At 41.2% G+C, this 19,796-nt stretch overlaps 1 protein-coding gene and 1 long non-coding RNA gene across 2 annotated transcripts in view; one reads left to right on the top strand and one right to left on the bottom strand.

The window, feature by feature from the left end:
- nAChRalpha1 (nicotinic acetylcholine receptor alpha1) overlaps positions 1-19,796 on the top strand; it is a 244,376-nt gene that overhangs the window by 153,738 nt on the left and 70,842 nt on the right. The gene's annotated exons all lie outside the window — the stretch shown is intronic.
- On the bottom strand, positions 12,793-14,814 carry LOC109040831 (uncharacterized). Its single transcript, XR_002009881.2, has 2 exons — positions 13,824-14,814; positions 12,793-13,095 (listed from the first exon to the last, which is right to left on the bottom strand). It is a non-coding gene; the product is annotated as an uncharacterized lncRNA (long non-coding RNA).

Raw genomic sequence — 19,796 nt, 5'->3', positions numbered from 1 at the left:
TTCGCTCTCTGCTCCAGCCGTCTTAAATCGTTCATCGGGGGAGGGGAGGGGCGGTGGGGGATGGAGGGGGTCCAGGGTAGCTGGCTAGGACCGGGGGAGGGGGCGGCCCGACCTGGATGGGGAGGAAAAGGCATTCTTGCACAGATTTATACCCGCGCGAAAGACGCGCCGGTTTTGTTTTCCACGTCGGTTGCGCGGGGTTGTCGGATTGTCAGCGGCAGTGGCGTGGCGTGGATTGCGATGTATCGATTGTTGTGCCATTTAAACCCGGTAAAGAATCGATTATTTACGTGTTCGTTGCAAACACCCAGTTTATCGATCCTTTTCCATAAGTTTCAATGGCGTAACCATCGATATATCGCAATTCACGCCACGCCACTGGTCAGCGGCTATGGTTTGATAACATTGGCAACACTGTTTTTTACTCAGCTTAAGATGAATCTAAGTGATCCACTAAAATGAGAAGAATGAAAGAATATGAGGTAAACGAGGAGAGCAAAAATGAAGAGAAACGATAAGTATAGAATTTTCCGGGAAGTACGACAAGCAGGCTATTCGGAAACATAATCATCCTGATGCATGATTTGATGAAGCAATAAAAGATGTGTGACTGTATTATATGGTATAGATATCGTTCGGTTAAATTTCAGCTTCAATTTTGCCGCCTAGGCAACAGACACACTGGAGAGCGCGAATAGCTATATCCATTCGAAAATCACGCATCTCTATCGCTCAAAAAGATTCAAATGGGCCTGTTGCATACTTCAGGTAGAGCAAAAAGAAGAGTTACATTTTATAGAAAATGGGTCAAAAATCACTATGAGTACATCTGGAAAGTCTGAAATGTTCGTGAAAGATGTGTGCATTTTTTAAAGCTCCCCGCTTCCAAAATGATACTTAACTTTAAGCAGTGGCGTAATAACGGGCGACTTCCGCTGGGCCCCCACCCCCGACAAAATTTTTTCTAGCCCCCCCCCCCATGTCGTAACATTTCAAATTATTCCTCCCTCCCGCCTCTCCCTCCCTCGCTCCTTCCCGTTTTTCCTCTTATTGTCGGGGCCCGCAGCACGAAACTTCTGCAAAAACAGACTTACACCCAAAATATCGAAATGGCACCAGCTTATATCTTTTACCTTTAGGTATGGTATGTGCAAGATTTAGCAATATTTTACGTTATGTTTAGGTTGAATTTGACTCATCCCTCACCGTCCCGGATCCGTCACCCGATGGGGGCGGGGGCCCAGCCCGAGGCCAAGGATCTTCAGGGGGGCATAGGCCCATGAATCAAAGGGCCCCCAATGGGGCCTTGGGGCCATTAGATCTTGGGCATCCCCCCCTCCAAAGATTTTCGAATACGTGAAGTGACAAATAAAAGAGAAATTATCTAGTTAATCACTGCGTGGGAGTGGTAATTGGGAAAGCAAGGACCCTCCAGCAAACAGAAAGTTCAGGAACAGTCCGAAAGAAGTATGAAAGCCTGAGGCTAACAATAAATATCAGAGGAGACAAGCCCCATCTCTGTAAGTAGAGGCCAAATGTTTGAAACCTAAAGTTGAGCATCAAAGAGAGAGAGAGAAAAACAAAATCCCGGCGGCGAGAGGGGGCCCCCTAGGCGTCTGGGCCCCCCTGCATAGCAGGGTCTGCGGGGGCGCCCGTTACGCCACTGACTTTAAGGTTTTGTAAGCCAATTAAGACTCAATTCCCATGGACTGTCAGGAATTTTCACTTTGTTTTTTTCTACCAACAAATGTTCAGAGAAGGGTAAGGTATTTCATCTTTTTCCTCGCGGTTCTAATTTTCACGCGGCTATTTCTCACCGACGCGTTGGTTTGCCGGGCCGATGTGTTGGAAAATCATATTATTCAGCTCGCGACAGCAAGAGGGTTCATCGTGAGCTGCATGGAAAAGCATCTTCTCTCTGCTGTTGAACCTGACTCATAATTAATTCTTCTGCTATTGTGTCGCGGCACTATCTTCCTTTTTTCTCTTTTTTCTTCTTTTTTTTGTTGTTTTCATTTTAAATAGTGTGCACACTGCAAAGTATGGTACAACAATGGAGATGTTGCATGTATGAGGAATTTGCGATTTGACTATTGATTCCTACGTAAAAGTTCGCAAGAAACACGATGGTGCCACTGGTTTTCTCTGAAATCAACTCCCAAGCTCAAGGAAAGCTCTCAAGTTGAGGCCAAAATGAAGGGGATATCCCACGCTCTCCCGAGAGTCCACCTCTACATCAAGACAAACTCTCCATGCAAAGATAGGGAGCAAATACATTGACAGGGCTGCCACTTTATTTGGAGAATCCTCAACTGAAAACACGGCAACCCTGCTAATGTGTTTGCTCCCTATTTTTGCATGGAGAGTTCGTCTTGATGTAGAGGTGGACTCTCAGGATAGCGTGGAATATCCCCTCCATTTTGGCATCAACTTGAGAGCTTTTTTGAGCTTGAGAGTTGATTTCAGAGAAAACCAGTGGCACCATCGTGTTTCTCGCGAACTTTTACATAAGAATCAACAGTCAAATCGCAAATTCCTCACACATGCAACATCTCCATTATTTCGGTCCCAGTACAAATGTGGTACGGTTATTGGCAGAGAATGATCAATGTTACTATTGGCCTGAACTATTTGTTTCCAAAGAAACATTGCAAATACAGTTAAAAGAGTAGACTACACCTGGAATCCAGTACGCCCATTGCAAGAACAACCATTCTTCATTCTACTCGAAAGTAAAAATGTTTGCGGCGAAAGCTCAACCGAAATATTCCCACAAAAATAATTTTAGGAACTCTTCTCCCGAAAGAAACACTTCCTATTTCTTTCCTCTCCTTTTTACGTGCAAAGATGCGACCCCTTTGACACCTCCCTCTTAGCATCGATCTTTCGACGAAAATTGCTCGAGCTGGCTGGATTCGCGGTATTAATGCCACTTGGTGTTGGTTGCACACCCAATGCGATGAAAGGAAACCGTAGCCTCGCAATTTATTTCACGAAATCAGCATACGTAACGAAGGAGACGGAGGAAGGAAAAGAAATCCTGGCCCAAGTATATTCTTCCCTTCCCGGAACAGCGCCGTCGAGAGGCGGAGCGAGGGTGCCTCTTAATGAAAAAATAATGAGGCTGCAATGCGCGCTGTGAACTGAGGTTGTGAGTCTTATTCCTGTTCGATCCTCCGCTGCCAAATGTATCAAATAAAGGAAATAAACGGGAAGTTATACCGCGATGTGCAAGGGGAAAACGCTCCATGTACATATGGATGTTGCCAAAATTTCCCTCGATAAAAATATTATTTGTGAAAAGAATTTGGAAGTTCAATTCTTTAGAGATTACAGTACCAAACTGCTGATAAAATTGGTAAAACAGAAAAAATCTGACCAAAATTCAAGGAAAAACAAACTGACAGAAACGGCATTGTCAATTTAAATGCACGTGATTTTACACGATGTAGACGAGCGGGTAATCCATTTTTTGCGATGCGAGTAAAGGAAATAAACGCGAAGTTATACCGATGTGCCACGGAAAAACGCTGCATGAACATTTAGACGTTGCCAAAATTTCCCTCGATAAAAATCGTATTTGTGAAAAGAATTGGAAAATTCTATTCTTAAAAGATCACAGTACCAAACTGCTGATAAAAGCAGTGGCGTGGCGTGCTTTGCGATTTATCGATTGTTATGCCATTTAAACACATGGAAAAAGATCGATAGACAGGGTGTTCGCAGCGAACACGAACATAATCGATTCTTTACCATAGGTTTAAATGGCATAACAATTGATCCATCGCCACTGGATAAAAGGGGTAAAACAGAAAAAACTGACCAAAATTCAAGGAAAAACAAACTGACAGAAACGACATTGTCAATTTAAATACACGTGATTTTACACGATGTAGACGAGCGAATAATCTATTTTTTGCAATGCAAATACTCACGTTTATTCTAGGTTACCGTTGTCACAACTCCATCATATACACCCGGATGGTTTCAACGATTGTTGGTCGGAAAGTGCGACTAAATGACTTCATTACTTCTTTAATATTTAATTTTAAATTTGTCAATTTGGCAACGCTGTAGCAGAATGAGAATTTGTTTGACCTCTTGAAAATTTTAGAGATAGTTATTCTATCATTCTGAATGGGGAAAGGGGGTTGCATTGGAGAGAGAGCAATGGTTTTTCATTCATAAAAGCGACGAGTCTAAAACTGGGGACTCCTATTTACTGATAGTCTAAATTAGGTTTCTGAAGTTGAAATAACAAAAATTCAATTGGCTGCCTCTTTAAGATAATGACAAAAAATTGCAGCTGTAAGCTACATCTTCCTTCTAATCGTGTTTTTCAATGTTTTTTTCGCACTTTATTCAAGAGGATTGCAGTTGCGTAGTGAAAAATCTCAGAGATTCATTGGGTAACTTACTGAAACCAAGCAAATACTATTTTTCACGCCGTATGAGTCGGTCCTATTTTTCTTCCCGTGATTAAATATTATGCTTATAATGTGTAAACAAGACATAACAGCAGTTTTCCGGTTTAGTCGTTATCCTTTTTCACGCCCAAAACAGCGGGCGGTGACAAGAACAAGTCCAAGTTAGGTCAGGTTGGGTTAAGCAACTAAACTAACTCCGCGGTGAAGCTTAGGGTATCAAGCAAAATTGAAGGCGCTTCGCTGCGTTCAGCAAATCAACTTTACACCTCCGACGTCATGAAAGAAGCATCCTTTAACATTTTAACTTCTTCTACCAATGACCCCCCCCCCTCCCACAATAAAATGATCTCTGAAACTTTCATGACGTCAAACAAATTTTTCCTCCTGTTTCAGCGTTGCCAAATTGACAATTTTAAAATGAAATGTTAAACAAAGGTTTTGGTTGAGTTCACAGCTAATTTTAATGCACAGTCTTCATTTTAATGACAATTATTAATTTATTATCCTTAAAGAAGAACAAAATCGCTTCCAATTAGACCTTTAACAAAGCAAATTAATTCCAATTAGACCTTTCACAAAGGAAATATGATTATCGCCCATTGATTCCAAACAAGAATTATTTATCTATCTTTTTATTCCGCCCGGTGAAGTTGAGTTTGAGAGAATCGTATACAATTTATCTAGTGAGGGAGGGTGAGTGGTCGCTCGCATTCGTTAACCTAAACTATCGCGCTCGCATTTTAAGTAAACAATAACGTCCGAGAGAGGTAACCGCCCAACTCTGGCCTCGGGACCCGAGGGTGTTCGGACGCAGTTTTCACCCGCATTTAAACTCACTCGCGGAACAGAAGCCCAAACTTTTTAATTATGCTACTAACGCCATTTGCGTCACCGGAAAGAAAAGTTTCCTTAATTTATTCCCCTTCGAAAATTCGGTGCAAAAAATAAAAATGATTATTCTAAACCTGAATTGTGCGCTTTCCAAACGACGATGAAATCTTTTACTGATAACTTTTCACTGCAAAACTAGACACTGAAGTGGGCTACTTACACCAGGTTGCTGGACTAACTAACGGGTACAGTTTTGTCGCTCGCTAATTCGGAATTGAAGGATCCTAGCATTCTTTCCAAATAAACAGGGTTTTTGTATATTAGCGAACGTCCATTGGGCCTTAAAGTGCGTCTGAAATAAATAAATTCTTTCTTATGTATTTCATATATTTTGCCAAAGAAAATCAAATAAAAAAATTAAATTAAATAAATAAAAATCAATTAAATGCATCGTAAGGGTCGTTTTAATAGCGCTGAAGTTTACTAGAAAAACGTAAAAATCGAGCAAGTAATCGAAGAAATTTGTAAGAGTCACCTTTTTTACGCTGCGTTACTAACAGTGGTAACAGTGCCGCTCCTTCACGTAATTTTTAAGGAGCGGGTCCGAGTTTGCGCTGCAAAGCGTCACGCGGTGGGAAAGGGAATCGAAAATGCCGAAAATTTGCGTCACGTGATGTATGGTCGCTTCTTTATACCTCCTTTGTACATCGCAAGCACCCGCCTCCACCAATAGGATCCCTCCATTTTCCCTTTATCTGCTATGCTGCCGTGCCAAGAAAGAACGCCGTATGAACATTCGGTAATTGTCAAATTTCCCTTCATAAAACCCGTATTTTTGACAAAATTCATGCATATTGTTCCTTGAAATTTTCAGATATTTCAGATAAAATTGTGTACAAAATTGTCGGAAAATTCGAGAAAACAATGTTCACAATTTTCCCAGTAATTTCGGTTCTTATCGGAGGAAAGTTGGCAACGTATGAAGTATCATACGGCGTTCGTCCCTAGCACGGCAGTATGTAGATCGCACTGTCCAACAATTATAATGATCAGCTCTCAGGTCGTGGGTGCCAGGCACAAACAAAAATCCCACCCCCCCCCCCCACCTGAGGCACCCGCAAAAAGGGGTCAGCGGCTCAATTTGGCGCCGGGATCGATGGATGGAGGAATGGACGCGCGACGGTCGGTTGACTCGGTCGTTCCGAAATCAGAGCCCGCCGCACACTGGACCGAGAAAATAGGAGAATTCGGACAAAATCTGGAAACTTTGAGAGCTTACACTTTCGAAAATATGAAACATAAACATTTAAGAGTTGTTCCATCGGTTTTTTCGTGAAATTTTCTTTCAAAAACACTCCTTGAATTTGAATGGAGATGTTGCACTTGTGAGGGATTTGCGATTTGACTATTAATTCTTAAGTAAAGTTCGCGAAAAACACGATAGTGCCACTGGTTTCCCTGAAATCAACTCCCAAGCTCAAAAAAAGCTCTCAAGTTGAGGCCAAAATGGGGGGGATACCCCACGCTATCCTGAGAGTCCACCTCTACATCAAGACAAACTCTCCATGCAAAGATAGGGAGCAAATACATTAGCAGGGCTGCCGTGTTTTCAGTTGTGGAGTCTCCAAATAAAGTGGCAGCCCTGTCAGTATATTTGCTCCTTATCTTTGCATGGAGAATTTTTCTTGATATAGAGGTGGACTCTCAGGATAGAGTGGGATATCCCCTCCATTTAGACTCAACTTGAGAGCTTTTTTTGAGCTCGGGAGTTGATTTCAGAGAAAACCAGTGGCACTATCGTGTTTCTCGCGAACTTTTACAAAAGAATTAATAGTCAAATCGCAAATCCCTCACAAGTGCAACATCTCCATTCAAAGTCAAGGAGTATTTTTGAAAGAAAATTTCACGAAAAAACCGATGGAACAACTTTTAAATGTTTATGTTTCATATTTTCGAAAGTGTAAGCTTTCAAAGTTTCCAGCTTTTGTCCGAATTCTCCTATTTTCTCGGTCCAGTGAACTTTTACATAAGAATCAACAGTCAAATTGTAAATTCCTCACACGTGTAATATCTCCATTTGTGACGGAATGAACATAAAAAATTGAAACTTAAGCCGAAAATTACACGTCCCGCCTCTTCCATCCGTTCGTTCCACTGTGCGCCGCTGCAAAATATCCTCGCCGCCCGTTTAATTGTATCACCCAGCTTGCACTGCCGCCGCCGTGCCAACCCGTCGAATTGTTTCTCCCCCGTGTGGGGGGGGGGGGGGGTGTCCATCCCTGCGAGACGGGCGCGGCCGCGCGGCGCACACCCTGACACTTGCTTTGAAAAGCTGGTCACACGGTTCCAATCATTTTACTATGTTATTTTACCACTTACAACGTCCATCATTTTATGGTCGAGGAAGGGAGTCCTAGATACCCCCTGAACCCTAACCTAGCCGAGCCAATCCACTAGTCAGCCGGCCAGGTTGGCGTAGTGGTCAGCGCGTCTAATTCTACGTCAATAGGTCCCGGGTTCTAATCCCGGTGGTGGCGTCTAATTTTCACGGCATTGACGAGTAGATCTGCTGAAACAGATTCTACTCGGCCCTAATTCCTGAAAATTTGAAAAGCCTCGAGCATGGATGTTCCTGAATCCCTCGATGTCTACGGACAATAAACATAGCCTAAAGTTGGCTGAAGGTGCTAGACACAAAGCCATAAAACCAGCAGAAAAATAAGGGGGGAAAATCCACTAATCTGACGCGTTACCGAGGAAAGCAGTAACGTTCAAATTTTCGAAATCGGGGTTTCTTCAGTATTCGACTGATCTCACTGAAATGAGGCTGAGTAGGCCAAAACGGCAAAATTTGACCTTCTTGCGGATTGAGAGCTTGGAAAGCAGTAAGGGCGCAGAAATTGACACAGTTTGATGTCGGAGATCCGCGTTACCTATGCCGCAAGAGAACTATAATTACTGCTATTTTGTGACATGGTATCCTATTGTACTGACATCAAACCTGCATTTGTGTTCGTTGTTTGTTAAAAATGAGACAAAACAAGCATGCAGAAGATTGCGCGTATTACTGTCTTGCCTTACATTATGTAGAACAGTCACATTTCATTTTTCAGTCACAGGCAAAATTTGTGGACTCTTTGCCACTCGACCAACGATGTAATATCTTATGGATGATTATTGAAAATATCATGAAAAACGTAAGACTACTCCATAAATTTTTCCGACCGTACAGTACTGCAGCCTGATTGTTGAAATTTTGTTTTTGACGGGTAGACATAGACGACGTAGGTTGAAAGGCGGAGCGTGATTGGTCGGCTATGTCTTATCGCAGCTTTGTCGTGCCTATGTCGGGTGGAACTCACGACAAGGTAAAGACACCTCTCAAGTTTCCGACAGTATTTGAGCATTTCACCTGCCAGAGATCCGATAATGCAGCGACAAGACATAGCTGACCAATCACGCTCCGCCTTTTAACCTATGTCATTTATGTCTACCCGACAACCACAAATTTTCAACAATCAGGCTGCTGGGTTCATTTTCTCAGAACTTCATTTTTGCACTTCTCCGCAATAACTTTACAACAATGACCGTCGGCTCCCGAAAAAGGTACTCTATTTTTCTTTAAAAAAAAAAAAAAAAATTGCCTCAAAATTTGGGTTTCAGCCAGGTTCTACAGTCGAACACCGCAGTGTGCGATGTCGGGGTGGGAGAGGGGGTCCGCGCGGTGCGGCGGGTCGGGTCGTGATTCTATTTTCTTTTTTTTCTCGGCTCCGGGGTTTTGTTTGTAGAGCTCTCGGAGCCTGGCGCAGTGTTGCCGGTTGCCTACCCGTCCGGGCGTCGTCGTTGCGGGCGTCCCGATCAGCGGGCGGCGGCGCGTGGCGGCGTCGGAATTTATTTCGCTTTCGTTTATGTGCGCGTCGGGTTTATCTTGCCCCGAACGGAGACCGGTTAGAACCGCCCGCTCGACCGGACACCGAGGGAATGGGATCCCGGACCCAGTGCTTTGCAATGTATCGATTAATCTGCTATTTAAATCTATGGGAAATAATCGATTATCAGGGCGTTTGCAAAGACCATCGAATAATCGATTCTTTACTATAGCTTCAAATGGGAAAATATCGATAGTCGACTCGGACTCTTTACCAGTGGCGCCGAGCAAGGGTCAGGGATCCTGTCTGTGATACCTATCGTTGGTTTTTTGTCCGTCCGCTAAACGTTATTTGATTTCCGCGTCGGTGTACGTATATGGACGGTGATACTGCGGAAACACGAATCTTGATTAGTGGGTTGAAAATTTTCCTCCCTCTTTTTTTCTTCCTTGTGTGCGGACTACGGACGTATGCTATTGGCTATTTTTTAAAGTATCGAAATGAGTACACCGATGCTCTATGTATTGATCGATCGTGGACAACACCAATTGCGACCAGTGGCGTGGCGAGAATGGTCGATCATCGATATTTCCCTATTTGAATCCGTGTTTAAGAATCGATTATTAAGGTTTCCTCTGCAAACACCCTGTCAATCGATCCTTTTCCATAGGTTTAAATGACAGATCAATCTATATATCGCTAAGCACGCCACGTTATTGACTGCGACTGACCAAGGACGTAGACATTTTTTGTCTTCACTCCATATTACATTTTAAAATCAGGATTTCTAAATGTTTCAGGAGATTTTGCGTAAGAATCTTAGCCTTCACATTTAAGGGTAAAAAATTAAAAATAAAAAAATAACCGGAAAGTTTGTATCGAATTTTTCAGTGAGTGATCTCGGGAAAATAAAAAATAACCTCAAGTTCCTTCAAATAATAACGATCAGATATCCCTCAAAACATTAAAATACGTCAGGTAATCTGCAGTGTTGTAAACTGAAATACGCGGTTCGATAGTTTCACCATGGAAATTGTGTCTTTGTGGGGGGGGGGGGGGGGGCACCAAAAATGTAGCACAAAACTGTGGGTGATTGATGTTTGGAAGGTTTTTTTTTTGGGGGGGGGGAGGGGTGTAATTGCAATACTGCGCTGGTCTTTGAGTGTGTCTACTCTCGACTGGGGTCTCCCATCCGAATAAATCCGGTATTTTGAAAGATTCGGAGCCCTGTAATCACCTTAACTGGCGGATAGTTAAACACAGACCATACGTACGTGGATTGCACGCCCTCAATTTTGTCGGTACCAGACCATAAAATGCTCGTTCGTTTACCAATTCGTCCGTTCTCCGTAGTAGTTCAGTGTATTAACTAATGGTTTGTATAAACCACTTAATTTTTCGGTTCAGATAACTGTCTTCGGTAACTTCTGTTCAGTCAATCAAATCCTTGGTTGAAATAATCAAAGCTTTTTTTATTTAAGTTTCTTTTTCTTATCGCCGTAACATAATCTAGGTGAGCACATCAAGAGCACACTAATATGTGCCATCTCGTAAGCATAAGATGTGAATCGTTGTGATACCACTTTACAGACCCTTCGGAAGCGATATTGCCTATATGATAAACTGAAGGAACTTTCAAAACCGCGAAATGTGTATTGAAACTGAATTCACAGCTGGCGAGGGAATGTTTTCAGTCATGTCTCGAGTCTCAACCCAATCCATCCGTTTTGACCTGGAATTCGCGAGTTTCACAGATAATGAAGTACAAAATGGACCACCAGACAAAATTAAATCATTAGCGCTACAAGGAATCACTCCTCATCAAAATACGTTAAACTTGTTAAAATAATCTCGAAATTAACTAATGAGAGAGAAAATTAGTGTGTTTATAGTTTACCTTAAAACTAGCGAATTTAAACTGTCAGCCCTAAGAATAGGTGAAATGATAGTAAGTTAAATTGCTCAAAAGAAGCATTTTTGTCTTTTGACAAACAAATAATTCTACACATTTTTTTCCTCTCTAAAATACCTTATTTGCAAAATTTTCAAAGAATATTTTAGCGTATTACTAAAATTGGCCATCGTAAAGAACAGTAAAATTGGTCGCGCGGTGAATTTGACAATGGCAGACTTTGGTTTCAAATTGGAATTTTAAAGTGGACTCATGCATTTTCAGTTCTGATTTCCGTTTTTAATAATGTCTAGAATGGCTTATTGACCCTCGGACTTTAATCTTTCTCGTATGACGATTGTTAAAATCAATTTAATATTTTGACGGGCAAAAAGGCAAAAGTCTGAACAGTGAACACCTATGAACCATACTAGACACCATGAACAACAGAAGCTAGGGCACATTTAAATTTCGTAATTTTATCCCTCCCAAAAAGCACGATTCATTTCGACGGTGAAACTACGAGACCACGAATTCTTTTGCGGTGTTTACAAATCTCCACTCCCGTTTTATTTTTCTCAAGGGAACAAATCAAAATAATTTCTTGAAGTTTCACCGAGTTTTCCTTGCATAAAGATGAAAAATCACGGAAGTTATCAAGAATCGACGTTGAATTGTTAGGTTAGATTAGATTAGGTAAGGTTAGGTTAGATTAGGTTAGGTTAGGTAATATATAACCTAACTACGTCGCAAACTGAGTTACGTGGTCCAGTAGTTTCACCCTTGATGTGTCATAGTACTTAATTTTGCTCACTGCGTCAAGCTGCCGACCATATACTCATTTTATTAATTGAATCAATAAATGCAATTTAATTAATTCAATTAAAATAGTGTATAATTCATAATTTGGCAATTGCGGCTTTATCACCCGCGCGTTTCTCACCCCACCTGGCGGGCAAATAGCAAATAGTTTCATTCCAGTCATGTGTAGAAGAGTTCGCTTTGAATTGGAGCGGTTGGATTCCAATCGCGACCGTCGCAACCCGACAAGCCGTAGCACTCGCCGTTTTTGGGACTCCTGCGGCTCACGATTCCTCGGCACTTACGCGGTTTCGAAACTAAACGGGTTCTTATTACCGGTCTTTATGCCGGTCCTGATTTCGGTTGCGGTGCGACGCGAGAATTGGACGTATTTACGCCGAAAGGAACTATGCACAAAACAGATTAAATCAAAGGGGACTATGAAGCTCGAAAATCCCAGGCGGATAGTTCCTTTTGATTTAATTCATTTGCACATAGTTTCTTTCTGCATAGATACGTTCAATTTGTTTTGCAGGTGAAAGGGCTGCGGAACACAGCAACGCTCCGCTTTGTCGGTGAGATTTTGCGATTTATGTTTGAATTGAGAGCGCGTTTTGGCACCTTTTTGAGAAAAACGGACAGTTTTGTCTATGGCTGTAAAAGTTTTGATGGAAGTCGTTTCGGACGGTTGCATGTTTTTTTGATGATATTCGTTTTGACGCCAAGACAATGGAATGATCCCTGAATGAATTATTGCGTATAAAATCAACCATTCCCAAAAATAACTGAAATTCCCTCTATGGCAGAACCATCAAGACTATACGGATAAGCTAAATGGTCAAACATGTATACCTGAGCCAAAAGGAATCTCAATTTTTCACGCGCGGATTTTCCTACAAAAAAACAAAACAAAAATAATAATTTCTCTTTGTCAAACACATGGGTAGGTATGACAAATATAACATACTCAATAATTTGTTTTTATTTTCAGGGACTTTTATTGATTTTTTCATCTTTGTTCAATAAAAATGAAAAGTATCTGGATCAAAACTTTTCCGCAGATATTACAATTATTTCTTGTCAAAAATTGCGTTACAGGTTTGTTAAACGTCTACTTACCCGACACCATTTAACGTGTCTTTAAATATTTTGGGAAACTGTATTTATTGACCGATGCAGCCATTATGGAATAACTGCTTCCAGATGAAAGTATCGAAGAGGAAAATTTAGTTGATTTCCATAATGTCGGTTTGCAATGATATAATGTGGTCTGCACCTGAAAACAAAACAAATGTTTACCGATTCTATGAGAGCTTGGTCACATTGAATAACAAATATATATAAAATAGTAAATAGAAGACGAATGACATACCCTACATCAAGCATTAATAATAATACATTTATAAATTATAATACATAAATAATAAAATAAAAATAAAAAATTACAAAGTAGTATCTGCTGACTATTGTGTTTGTTTGTTTCTCATTTCCCTTATACATTCTCAGTAAGATACTACTTGCTTAAATTGTCTATATAGAAGGTAGAAAATTGGAAAAACATTATTCACTCACATCAGACAAGAATATGTGCTGTAATAATAAAGAATATACATGTTTGGTGCATCATTGACAAATCGTAATAACAAAATGATTGAAGAGCTGTTATTTGAATGAAAAACCAAAAATGCAAAAATTGAGCTTTGAAACGACTGAGAAAAGCAATCGCCAAGCTACTTATATCCCGTAAAGTAAAGTAAGTAACAGTTGACGACAATTGGAATTAACAATCCTGCTAATAAACAAACTGTAGTAAACATTGGTTTGCGGAGTATGAATGTATTATCAAGATAGTATTCGAAAATTTAAGACACGGAAGATCTCATAACATATCGACGCGTAATGTAACTAGTTGCCAGGTACAATATTTTAACGCAAAGAAGTTTAAGCTGTGAGTTCAATTTTCGATTGCATAACAGAACTGATAACACACAAAAAAAGACTTACCCATTTAGTCAACTGCCAAAAATTGATAGGCGCTGTCATTGCCACTTAAATGGCCGCATTTTAGTGCACTCGGCGGTGTCAATACAAAAAAATTCTGGCATCCAATATAAATTAATGAAAAACGGCAAGAAAGCACCAGCTAAAGCACATATAGTAATCCACATGATTATTTTTTCTTCGATCGGGAGGGAATAGTTTCTAAGCGGCCAACTACCACAATTGGAGTGAAGCACCAGTAATTGCAGAGGGTAGAGACTTAGTTATTTTCTGTTGTATACAGGAGGTAAAAATATAGATGCAACCGGTGGTGCTGGAAATAATGCGGCATTACTGAGAAAACTATTTCTGTTTAAAGCTGTACTTGATATGAAAAAGTTCAATCCTAATCACAGCTATTGCGTGTGGTCTCTCTTGTATTATCATAATGTTTTGAGTCTAGACGTTTGTTATGATAGTAAAAAGTGATAAAAACAAGCGACCGGAGAAGAGAAGCTGGAGCATCCAAACATTAATTCCGTCTTCATTTTGAAAAAGTCAAAGAATTACCGATAATACTCCATCACATTACTACGTAACATTTTTATAAATTCTGAACTACGATAATATTAGAGAAGATGATTGATGAGAGAACTGACCGCAAAAGCCAACAGCCGTCATTACACAAGAAATCCGAAAACATAACTTCATCACCTCCTTCAATTTAACAAAGACAGGCACAATATCGAGTGATATTTTGCGTTACAACAAATACTTAAAATGAAAGCAAAGAACTTAAGCGCTTGTATGCATACGGAAAAGCAGCAAAAACATAACTTGTGTACATGACCGTCCAAAAGTCTTAATTCATGGAAGCTCAATTTTTCAGCACAGCAATTCAAATTCCATGCCTTTAACACCATGAACGATTGAATTTTCAAATAGCTTTTTTTCGGAACTTTTTTTTTTTTAGCTGCAAACTACAAACTGTTCCAACTCGTTACGGTTTGACATTTTTGGGCGTTTTTGTCCCTAACTGTTCGTATGACACATCTCCATGCTCTCGTATCAAGGACTTGACATCCTTTTTTTTTACGAGCATGCTTGATATTTCTCGAGACCTCGGTTCCTTTGCGGTGGACTCATGCCCATTGCCCCGGTCGATTTTCTTGGAACTCGTTTTTTGGCAACTTTAAAAACTATACCTACGATAATCGATCGAGCCCCTGTCTCGTTTTTTCCGTTTTTTTTTTTTTCTTATTTTTTCTCGTAGCAGACGTGTGTGATCCGATCCGGACCCGGAAGCGACGAGGAGGAGAAGGAGGAAGAGGAAGCTGATGAATCTGATGGATAGAGACGAGAAGCTGGTAGCCGGGCCGGAGAGTGTGTCGTAAATTAACGCCGGGCGGTACACAATGGCCCGCGACTCCGGCACTCGTCAATACTGTGCCAATATTGCTCACTTTCCAGTTGCAAGACTCCGGCCCGGAGCCCGGCAGCCCGCGCCTCGCCCTGGGGACAATTTTATATTCGCTATTAGTCACTCGGCTCCGTAACGCCTCGCTTCTTTGTCACCACTCTCTCACTCCTCCGGCTCCGATTCCTCCTATCCCCGTTGTCACGTCGCACACGGCATTGGTCCAAATAAGATAGGTCCGGACTCAAAATCTTCGAAAGCTTCAAACGCTTCATTCAATCGGTTTTTGCATAAATCAAGATTTGAGGCTCTTAAAGTTATTTCATCAGTTTTTTCGTAAATTTTTTTTGTAGACGCATCCCTTGAAATTTAAAATGTGACGAAATAAACATCAAAATTTGCGGTTTTAGTCAAAAATTTCATGTCCAATTCTCTAATAGAGAATTTGCAGGTGTCTAAAATTTGATGAATTGTGTTTAAGTGGAAACTACAGAGTGAACTAAACACAAGGATACCCTGGGTCCATGAATTGAAACAACTATTGGAGAAGATATGACAAAATGATCTATTCTGCTGAAATACGGGTGTTTACATGGGAAATGCCGCCAGATGACATCACTAAGCGGTGCATTTTCTCACTTTTTATATCTATTTGTTATACTATTTCCCATATCAGGAAATAATTATAGAAAATACTGTGAAATTAGCTCTTTAAGCACTTTCAGATGAAGCCATAAAAAATGTGCATGCAAATTTTCCATTAGAGAGGTCGGACATGACATTTTTTACTAAATCAGCAAATTTTGATGTTTATTTCGTCACTTTTTAAATTTTAAGGGGTGCCTTCAGAAGAAAATTCTACGAGGAAAACCAATGAAACAACTTTTAAAATCTCAAAGTTTCGTACAAACGTTATAAGCGTTTAAAATGTCCAAATTTTGTCCGACCTCTCCTATTGACACGATCCACTGTGCGTCGTAGGGCATCAATAGAATAATTTTCCACACTGAAAAAAAAAACTCCGGCTGTGAAAGCCGTACTTACGGGCTATATACACATACTGTCCGTGTTCTGGGCTCAGAGGCCGAAAGTTCCGGGCGTAGCACCCGGAGTAATCGAAGCTACGGCTCCAACACCCGGAACTTTCGGCCTCTGAGCCCGGTAAGGACGGTATGTCTATGTAGCCCGTAACTTTTATTTGCAGTGCACCAAAACCTAAGTCATAAGATTAAACTAAATTCGTCGATCTAACAAGGTCGTTGCCGTTATTGGCTATTCGTCCACCAATCAAAGCGCACCGCTTTCAAAGTGACGCAGGCTGCCTCAGGCGGATAGCATTGTATTCTCATTGGTCGGATAGAGCGTGGAGTTCGAAATCCAGGCTTTTAGCACGTACAGCCAAAACCTGTCAGAGTCCCGGAAATCCGACCCTTCTGATTGGCTTCCAGTTTTGGGCATCGTGAATGTCACAAACGGGCTAAAGAGATTACACTCTCACCGGTTGCGAAGATTATGATTTGGAATAGACAAGGAACTAAGGATCCGATGGGAAATAAACGGAGTGAGAGAGGAAATATAGTGAAAGAATCGCGGGATGAATTGGACGTACTTCTATTAAACGGAACTATGTGCATTATGACGTGAGCCCTGTTATGCATATATTCTTATGGGTCTCAGGGCTCATGTCTTAATGCACATAGTTCCGTTTGGTAGAACTACGTCCAATTGTCCAAGGATTACGAAAAATTCTACTAACTGCATGTAAACTTTTCCTGCCGGTTTGTGACTTCCGGTATCCGCGATGGCACAACAAACTCGACTTGAGGCACCGTACCACCAGTCAGACACTTAGTTTTCCGAGTTTTCATTTTATCGAGCCCTACAAATAAATAATTGCGTGATGATGCATTTAAAATCTCTTTCATTTTATATCTTCAAATGTAGACCAAACGTAAGATTGCTCTACAACGTTTGCATCCGCGTTTAAACGGCCCCCAGTGGCCAGAGGGCACAGCCCCTAGTGAACTTTAAAACTCATCACTGGGGAAAAAAAACACATGGGATCTAGAGTCCAGACTCTTGAAAACATTGAGAGGAAAAAATACTCTTGATTCAATCAGATTTTTTCTTAAATCAAAAAGAAATCCGCTCAAATTAAGAGGCTTGGTTCTTGATTTAAGCAAAAATCCGATTGAATCAAGAGTATTTTTTCTTGTCGATGTTTTTAAGAGTCTCCAATGTGTTTTTTCTAGTGATGCCTAAAATCCGTTGAAATAAGCCGCGCTTACGTTTATCGATTCTTAACAAGTTGAGAGTCCATTAGTGCGGTTCTGAAATGGTCAGAATCCTCCGATTTGGCAAATCTGCGCTGCTCTGAAGCGCGCATTTTTAACGGCAACGCTTTGTTAACAAATTCCAGGACGGTGGATCAGTATCTCTCCTTTCCCGCGCTTTACTGGGAAAAGCGTTTTAAATTAGGAGCGAACATTCTTGTTCCCATCCTATATCTCAGGAGCTCCCGCGGGAGCAGCGTCGTATTAACTTCCTCGATACTGCAAATGTGGATGCCTCAACGGGGGAGCCTCTCCAGCGTTTTCAAAGTGGGAGCAACAGAATTCACCAACAATTCGATGAGGAATCCGTATAATTCTTCTGTCGTCCTAGGCAAAAACGCCTTAAGGACATTCGGGATGAAACGGCTCACTTCTAAAGTACTCTCCGAAACAAACAATTTGCAGTCCTAATTGAGAATTTTCAAATTTACTGCGTCTGCTTGCGGGAAATTGTTTCTAAGTCACCGGAAATCAGATTCGCCGAAAGATCAGATTCGATTCAATGTAGGAAAACCTATTCTAAGTAACGAAGAGAAGAACAGCAATATCCGGTTATTTATTCTGTGTTGCAAATTTGTCACAAAATATTATTTAATAAGTCGTACTCATCAACTCTTTCATTTAAATTCTCTTTTCACGGAAAAAAGAGGTTATTGTATTTCCTATCAATTTTGGCAGTATCTCAATCAACCACGGTAGTATCCCCAATTAATTGTGGTAGCACCCCAATAAATTAGGTTACCAACCCAATTGTTGCGATGCTACCCTAATTTCAGTTACGACCTACTTGCGCATATCATCAAACCGATTAGGGTAGCACCACAATTTTAGAGGATACCTAACGCCTAACCTTTTTTCCGTCTTCATTAATACGGAAGTCCTGTACCAATGAATAACCCTGAAATGATGTTCGATATCTTTATTTAATCACCCGTTTTCCAAATTTTATTAAACATGAATTCTTACTTTAAACATTTATTCACTTTTATTTATGTTCATATTTGAATCTTTGTTTCAGGTAAGGGCTCTTGACTATTCTTAGCAGTTTTTGTTTCACTGTAAAGGTAATTTCCAAAAATGTGTTATATTTTTTACGTATCATGTTTGTTCAAACATAATAAACCTCATCACGCATGAAAATTTGTTTCTCGGAATGCGAACTTCAAATAACAATATAATACCAAACTTCAATAACCAAACACTTTGGTTGTCCGCGTGGATCAAAATTAGATTGGTTTAAGCGGATTCATATTCTCTCCGTGCACGGTCGATCGCGAGGTTCAGGGATTTTCACCGTTATCCGCGAAGTTTTTTCAAACGAAGGGTTAATACGACAACATCGTACTAGCGGCTGCTATAATATTCACATTACAACACCTTAAATAAACCAAGTTCATTTACCATCCCACCCCCATCCTAGCCTCCACAGCGCCCTCTACCGGCCGAGGCGCGGCGATACCAAACCGCGTAACTCTCCACTTTCAAAGCCGGCGAATGCGCGGTTTTCGGCGCTCCGCGCGGAGGCACGCGCGACCGCATAGCGCGGCCGTGAGAGCCCGGGCGTCTGCACTGCTCAAATTTATTTTCCATTCCATCATCCGCTCTTTCCGCATAATTGTTACTTATTTAAATTCCGGCCCGCGCCCTCCCCCGCCCTCCCCGCCCTCGGCTCCGTCTTGTTCATTCTTATTCCCACTGTGTTTGCTTATTTCAACCGTGCCGCAGCCTCTCGGCGAACCTCTAATCCGTTTTTTCCACCCCCTCCCCCCCGCCCCACATCCACCCCTACCCCCCGCGGGACGCAAATGAGAACGGATTGCCGGTACCGTGGCTTTTCAGCGATGCTTTTCCTCCCCCTGAAAAGCTCCGCTAATCGGACTCTTTCATTTGTGAAATAATGTTAATAATCCGCGACCGACGAGTGATTAACAGCGATCGTCGCCCTCGCGCTTGTTTAGTCGCGAGTTGGCAACGTTGTTTTTCCTCGATTTAAACCCGTTATAAATATCGATTCTTGGTGAGGGCCTGGATCGATGGGCTTACGTTAACCAGTTGGACTGCATTTTGCAATTTAGAACTATAAATTCTGGCTCTTCTGGAAAAACACTTATGTACGTAGAGAAACTAAAGGCACATACGTTGTTTTTAAACTGGGCTAGAATTTGGGCAATTGGGCAACTATTTTAACTTCTACGTAGTGCGGAGTATCAGTTCAAATTGAAGGCGTTTTGCACTCCACCGGTTTTT

Source organism: Bemisia tabaci, chromosome 5, assembly GCF_918797505.1.
Source record: "Bemisia tabaci chromosome 5, PGI_BMITA_v3".
Classification (NCBI taxonomy): domain Eukaryota; kingdom Metazoa; phylum Arthropoda; class Insecta; order Hemiptera; family Aleyrodidae; genus Bemisia; species Bemisia tabaci.
This window is presented reverse-complemented; position numbering and strand designations above follow the sequence as displayed.